Source organism: Meleagris gallopavo, unplaced genomic scaffold (assembly GCF_000146605.3).
Source record: "Meleagris gallopavo isolate NT-WF06-2002-E0010 breed Aviagen turkey brand Nicholas breeding stock unplaced genomic scaffold, Turkey_5.1 ChrUn_random_7180001865818, whole genome shotgun sequence".
Lineage (NCBI taxonomy): Eukaryota > Metazoa > Chordata > Aves > Galliformes > Phasianidae > Meleagris > Meleagris gallopavo.
The window spans coordinates 43,153-50,483 of record NW_011131110.1 but is presented as its reverse complement, the minus strand read 5'-3'; the positions used below and the strand labels follow the sequence as shown (position 1 = coordinate 50,483).

At 50.0% G+C, this 7,331-nt stretch overlaps 1 long non-coding RNA gene across 5 annotated transcripts; it reads left to right on the top strand.

Annotated features, from left to right (window-relative positions):
* The first annotated feature begins 6 nt into the window (after window positions 1–6).
* On the top strand, window positions 7–7,320 carry LOC116217664. 5 transcript variants are annotated; one of them, XR_004162354.1, is made up of 7 exons: window positions 7–278; window positions 1,035–1,137; window positions 2,052–2,145; window positions 2,391–2,504; window positions 3,615–3,671; window positions 5,264–5,743; window positions 6,721–7,320. It is a non-coding gene; the product is annotated as an uncharacterized LOC116217664 (long non-coding RNA). The 5 variants fall into 5 exon arrangements; XR_004162355.1 differs by having other exon boundaries at window positions 7–1,137; window positions 5,264–5,322; window positions 5,624–5,743; XR_004162353.1 differs by having other exon boundaries at window positions 7–1,137; window positions 5,264–5,497; window positions 5,624–5,743.
* The last annotated feature ends 11 nt before the right edge of the window (window positions 7,321–7,331 follow it).

The following is a 7,331-nucleotide window of genomic DNA, read 5'->3' as shown; positions in this document are numbered from 1 at the left end:
GTGGGGCTGTGGGGTGGGGGATCCGCAGGAAGATGCATTGAAACGGTGGGATGTGGGCAGAACGTGGAGATAAGGGAAAAGGAAGACGGGGATCTGGACAGCACAGGGAGATCTGGGCTGAAAGAAAGAAAGGAAAGAAAGAGAAAAAGCAAAAGAGATAAGAAATAAAAGACAAGGCAAGAAAGGAAAGAAAGAAAGAAGGAGAGAAAGAAGGAAGAGACAGAAGGAAAGGAAGAAAGGAGAATCTCCAAGCCCTGTTGGACGCAGAGGGGAACGCGGTGAGCCAGGGTCAGGATCAGGCTGAGGTACTCAGTGCCTCCTTTGCCTCAGTCTTTCCTAGTAAGGCCGGTTGTTCCCTGGGCACGCAGCCCCTTGTGCTGGTGGGTAGGGATGGGGAGCAGAATAGTCATAACCCACGATGAGATGGTTTTGGACCTGCTTTGAAAGCTGCACACCTACAGGTCCATGGGGCCGGATGGATTGCACCCTAGGGCGCTGAGGGAGTTGGGAAATGTGGCTGCAAAGCCCCTCTCCATCATCCTTCAGCAGTCCTGGCTAAGTGGGAATGTGTTCCTGACTGTCCCTGAACGTGTCTAAAAACTGTCTGGATGTGGTGCTCAGGGACATGATTTAGGAGTGGGTTGTTAGAGTTAGGGTAGGAAGGTCAGGTTGTGGTTGGGCTTGATGATCTTTAATGTCTTTTCCAACCTGAGCAATTCTATGATTCTACGAGATTTAACCCCTCCATTCTTGTGGGAGCTGTGATGGGACTTGCAGTGTCTCTGGCTTGCCCAGAATTACTTTCTCCAGGCTGATTCCTAGGTCCTGGCATTTCTTTAAAGCCAAGTACACACCTCTGTCCAGTTTCTGCACCAGATCCTACAATGACATCTCTGACAGCTTTCTCCTCTAAGGAAGAACACAGCAGTTCTTCCTTAGAGGCTCTAAGCTTGGTAGATAGGATGTGAGAAGGGCACAGCCTGGACCAGGACTTGAATAACGAGCTCAGCTCACTGCTGGCATGTGTTCTGTAGTCCCTCAGGTCCTGCAGAGTGGCGCTGGACTCACGGAGCAGCACGGCGTGGTGCAGGGGATGTACCGGCTGTCCGGCGTCGCGTCCACCATCCGCACACTGCAGTAAGAGTGCTGCAACTGACACAGCTGTCAGTAGGGGCGGAATGGGGCACGTGCCATGTTCTGGGCGTTCGGAGGCCTGCGCAGTGGGGCAGCTCTGTGCAGGCAGTGTGCACTCAGCAGTGGTGCTGCGCCAGGCTTGTCGCTGTTCCACAGAACACAGGGTGCTCAGCAGACTTGCTGGGGCAGGAAGTTCTCCTTCAGCATGGAGCGTTGGAAGGCTGTGGGACTGCGGCGTCACCTCTGTCAGCGCTCATTCCTGTTCCCTCTTGTTTGCAGAGCCCTTCTGAGCAGCCTCTGCTCCTCCGTGCTGTTCCTGGCACATGACTGTAGACTAGGCAGTCAGTGGTCAGCATAACTGGAATGCCTTAGCAAAAAGAAAAGGTCTCCTTTTGGAAACATCTCATCTAGCATGGCTCACGTGGTGTTGGTGGCTTGCTGCGGATAGCATCCTAATCAGACTGTTCTCAAGCGGGGAAGCACGACAGTACTCAGATAATATGAGTGATCAAGCTTCACTTTATTGTTTCACACACAGAGTTTATATATGATTCTAATACACATGTGTTCACCTACTATTGGAGCACAAGGTGGGCGGCTAGGTGGGCTGCCTAACTTCAACCAATGCTCAGCCAGCATTCACACCTGCCGCTGAGCTCATCCGCTTATCAGCCCCCCACATGTCCACAGAGCACAGCTGCAGATGTAGGCCTGCTGTTTACATGCTGCCCAAGGATGCTGTGCCTCCTATCTTAACTCCTAATGCTTTCTCATGGGTATGCACTCTGTGCTGCCGCACTAGTTATGCTCGTACACAGCCTCATGTCCGCCCTGCTCTCGCAGCCATTCCCCAACACCAGAGGACACTTCTGATTCTTGTGCAGGCAGCCTGACTAGCTTCCATTTGTTTCTTGCAGGCACGGATGAAGATGCCACCATCGACATCTTGCCAAACTAAATGTTTCCCAACATCAGCCAGTTCTGACCACCTATAAGAGCACTACTGGCAGGGTAGGTGGTCTGCAGAGATGTATGAACGTGGTTGTGTCACTTGGTGAAAAGCAAAAAACGACCCAGTGTCCATAAGGTCAGCAGAGACTTTACCTGACCAAGATTGTTTTGTTCTTGTTCAGTTCAGAGCAGTTGTCGATGCAAGGAGGGTTGGAGCCTGAAGAGCAGTGGTGAACAGCTCAGTTCCTCCTGTCCTCGAAGGCCGTACCTTCTACCAACTCCTTTCTCCTCTCTTGGCCTTCTAGGATTTGATGGATGACTTGAAGTCAGAGCTGAGTGAGAATTTAGAGAGGGTGATCATTGGGATGATGACTTCCACCACCATGTATGACGTGCACAAACTAAGGAGGGCTGTGAAGGTTTGGAAGTCTTCCTTTCGTACTGCTTAAGTTCTGGCCAAGGACTTTCTGCTTTGTTATGTATGTTTTCTTATTTGTTATTAACTCTTAAAGAAACCTGGTTGCACGTCACGAGCAGTTGTTGGTATCTTAAATCTTGCCTTGGCGATTCCCTAGGAAGCAGGAACAGATGAAGGTTGCCTGATTGAAATTGTGGCTTCTCACACCAATGATGAGAACTTCAAGCTCTGTAAGTAGAGCAAAAGGCCAGGCCTTGTCCTGCTGCCTGACAGTCAGTCTGTATGTGTGCAGGCAGGTGTGAAGAGGAAGGAGTCTGGGGAGCTTTTAGGTGTGACACACTGGCCAACCTGGGTGTTGCTGTTTGTCCAGAGAGAAGCTAGACTAGAATTTCACCAGCAACTGAATTGGTGTAAATAAAACGGGGAGGAGCATTCTGTCTGTCAGCGGGATGTGTGGCTCTCTTGCCAGTTTCTTACTGTCTGCACTTCTTAATTGGACGCTGTAGCACTGATGATGATGGCTGGAGTGCTGCAGTGATGCTGAGAGCCCTGGGCCCGGTTCTGTACTTAGCTAGGTTATGGCTGGCAAATGCTGTGGGCAGCACCCAGGTGGCGGCCCTGCTCCTAACGGATGCTGTGTGTGTGTTCTTGCTAGAATATGGCTGCTCCCTTGAGGATGACATCGTATCTGACACATCTTCCATGTTTCGAAGGGTCCTCGTGTCCCTCGCAACGCTGAGCCACGCCGAGGGGAAAGGGGGTGAATCTTCAGAGCTGTGGGCACAGCTCTGCACTCAGTGGTGAGGAGCTCCAGGCTGGCTTTTTCTCACCCTGTGTGTCCCATGGCCTGCTCCTCAAAGCCAGCTTCCGCAGGGAGGGGACTGTGACTCTGGGTGTGCATGAGTGCTGTGGGCTCTTCTTCAAACATCCCAGTAAAGTGGGTTGCTGCTCATTTTTAGAAGGAAGCCCAAAGCTCATCTGAGCTGTGTTTCGCTGTTTGTAAGCTAGCGTTCCCTTTCACGGACTCCATTATCCATCTCCAGCAATTCTCAGGAGTTGCTTCCAGTAGGTACTCTGGTGAACTGAGTCTTCTATTCTTGTGTCTTTACAGGGAAACAGAGATGAAGGAATGTATGTGGATGATGCTCTTGCTCAGCAAGATGCTCAGGTGCGTAGTAATGTGCTTCCCAATCTCTTCTTGTGCGTGTGATGCGTGCTGAAGAGAAGCCAACCTGTGAAATGGGAATAATGGTTCTAGTCTTGTTTGCAAGTCTTTAATGAGAGGTCTGTAGACAGGCTGGTTACCTGGCAGGGGCAGTGACATTTTGGTTGTGGGTTGCTGTGTCTGATTGGTGCTTGTTGGAAAACATCTGTGATCTAGACAAGCACGGGCCAGCAGTGCTCTAGCTCCGAGGAATTAAAGATCTCCTGCACGCCCAGTCTTCTCCATGAGCCTTACTTTGTCATCCGTAATGTCTGTGAGTGCCTCCACAAAGCGGGGGAGAAGAGATGGGGCACAGATGAGGTGCAGTTTATGTCTGTCCTCTGTACATGGAACAGGGATCACCTGCTGAGATGTAGGGCCCCTCCGCCGTGTCCCGGGTTTTCCTTTCCTTCCTTGCTTGTGTGTGCTGCTTTTGTAGGAGCTCCGTAGCTGTTCAGTAGATGTGAACTCTTCTGAGGCAGCAGGTGTCCTAGACAGAGCCCCATTGCATCCATTCCATTCGGGCTGTTTTATTCCCTCCTGAGACTGAAAGGGGCTTTAGAAACCTAAGTACAACTGGCCACTGCTCCAGCATGGAAAGCAGAGATCATGAAGTGTGACCCCCATTGGGGTGGGGAGGAGAGGAGCTAAAAAACTTGGTTGGCAGCACAAAGTAGCAGGTCTTGAAAATGGTAACAGCTATGGTAGGCCAGTTAGCAAGAGTGTTAGCAATGAAAACGAATTATTTCTGTGGGACGGTCCTGATTTAGCTGACCGTGCTGCAGGAATGATAGAATGTTCATGCAGTACATGAGGAGCTTGTTGCAAAGTGGTCCTTTGAATCTCTCTGGCTTTCTGCCATGGACTCTTCCCCCTAGTTTTTGATGGTAGTGAGGCATTGCTGACAAGGACATAACAGGCAGCATTAAATCTGAGATGTCAGGAGAGCTGGAAGGTGCTTCGCTGGCTGTGGGTGAGCGCTCTGCTTTTAAACGTTGTCTACAAAGTGGTGAAATGATTGGAGGTGCTGTGTCTTCCCCCGAGTGGCTGTTGTGTAGTTTCTGGAGGCAGACATGGTTTGTCTTTGTTCGTGGGCACAAAGCCAGGCTGGGTGGGACTTGGAGCACCGTGGTGTAGAGGGAGGTGTCCCTGCTACAGCAGCAGGGCTGGAACTAGATGATCTTAGGGGTTCCCTCCAACGCAAGCCATTCTATGATCCTGTGCTTTACAGACCCAGTTGGGTGAGAAAGCTTTGTGCTTTATGGTACGGTGTGCTTGGCCAAAGGGTGCTTTGGCAGCAGAGGTTTGCTGTCAGGAGGCATGAAGGCCTTCATGCAAATACTGCTGTGCACCAGGCATAGAGACATCAGCTCACAGCACATCTCTGACTGGATGCCTGCACTGCAGCTGCTGTTTGTTAACCTGGAGTTGCATCTTGGCAGAAGAAACACCTGCAACAAGAAAGTGCTGCAGCGGTGTGGAAAACCTCCTGCTTTTACTGGCCTTAATTCTCTTGTTAATTCTCTTAATTTTCTTGCTCTTTTCTCTCCTTACAGCAAAGTGCGTACGAAACGAGCCTGTGTGCTTTGCTGAAAGGCTGTGTAAACCCATGAAGGTAAACAGGTTGTGGAGTAAAATTGCTTGCTTCTTTCTTGCACTTTCGTGCTCGAGTCAGCAGCATCATGGCAATCGTGAGATGGAAGCTGCAGCCAGCCAGGAAACTGGCTTTTCCAGGGAAGCTCAGGCTTTTCTGCACATCAGACATCAGTCATATTCAGGAGCAAGTGCTGGTAATGGATCACTCCATTAATGCAGAAATGCTCTAATAAAGAGCAGCTCCTGCACCAGACTGGGCACTGAGACCTTTGTGTCTGTGGGTGATTCTCCAGCAGTTCTGTGGTTGCTTTGCTTTCCAGGGCCTGGGAACAGCCGACAGCACTCTGATCAGTGATGGTGTCCTGCTCCGAAATTGATATGCTGGATATCAGAAGGGAATTCCTGACCACGTATGGGAACTCCTCTATTCCTTCATGAAGGTAAACTTGCCGATGTGAGACACAAAAAGTGGGATTTTTCTGAGTGCCTTTAAGGACTGATCCCCCCTTGACACCTGTTGGGTATTTTAGAGCTGCTGAGATGACGCAGATGTTACAAAAACATACTGAAAATGTTCCTGACCATTCTTAAATTGTCTAGAAGGATACAAACACTGCAAAAAAATAAAAATAAAAAAAATCTGTCTTAAGACGAATTTGACTTTAGAAGAACTTAAAAATTATTCATATTCCTTTTTTTTTCTTTTTTCAGTAACTCAATTTGCTCTTCCTCTCCTCTACTTTTCTTTCTGCACACTTCTCTCTCTTTTCTCTGCACCATTCCTTCCTTTCTTCCTCCATCTGCCCTTCCCTCTTTTGCTGTTCCCTCTGTTCTCCCTGCCCTCTTTTTTGTCTTGTCCTTCTTAGATCTGTTCTTCTTACCTGTATCCTCTCTCCTGTTCTGCCCTCTTTCTTTTCCCCTCTCGTTCATCAATCACTCTTCTGTTCTCCCCCTTACAAGCTCCTCTCTTCCCTTTTTTCTTTGTTCTGCTCTTTCTTTTCTCTCCTCTTTGTGACAAGAGGGCTCTGGGTTCCTTTGCTGGTGTGGCAAGGGAGGTGCAGACTCCCTTGCTGGTGCAGAAGGAAGGACAGAGGACCTTTATTGTAGGTGCTTACAACCTTTTATACCCTCACAGCTGCAACTGGTTACATGTAGGAACCAGGCGCCTCCTGTGTGTTTACGTCTGGCTCAAGTTACTGCTGAGCTGTTTTACTCATTAGCAAGATAATGCCTTTCTTTATCCCACATCCCCCCCTTCTCTATTAACAGAAAAAGAAGCACAGTTCAAAAACAATCCCAAAAGTAGCCAAACTAAAATTAATGCACTGAACAAAGGATGGGTTCTTTAGAGTACAAACAGTAGTCCATATTAACCAGTCCCAACGATTCCAATTCCTATTATTCCTTGTTGACGCAGTTGACAAAGTGTGTCTTGTCGCTGTGAGTCCAAACCACTGATGGAAGTGCTGATGAGACAAGTGGCCAGACCCCCCGGACTCACATGAGCACCGCCTGGACACCCCAAGACACCTCTGGGACATCTGCAGACCCTTCTGGATGACTCCAGGACCACTCAGACCCACACGAGGACTCCCTGGACCCTACCAGACCCTACTGGGACATCTCCAGATCAGCCTGGGGACTCCTCAGATCTCCTGGGCCCACAGTGGGAACTTCCAGATCCTTCCAGGGTGCCACCGGACCAACCTGGGGACTGCCTGGACAGCCCAAGACCCCTCTGGGACATCTCCAGACTCTTCTGGATGAGTCTGGAACCCCCTGGATGCCCCCAGACCTCTGTAGGATGTCTCGTGCAGATCCTTCTGTATGATTCCAAGGGGGGGTAAGGGGGGTTGTAGTGGGGGGAGGAAAGGGTCAGCAGACTTCTGTGGGCTGGAGAGGGGGGTTGTGTGGAATCTAGGGCGGAAGGTGTGAGTAGGGCTTCTGTGGGGTGGAAAGTGGGTCTGGTGATGGAAGGAGGGGTGGGAGGGGAAAATGGGGAGTTGTGGGGAGCTTCTGTAGGGTGTA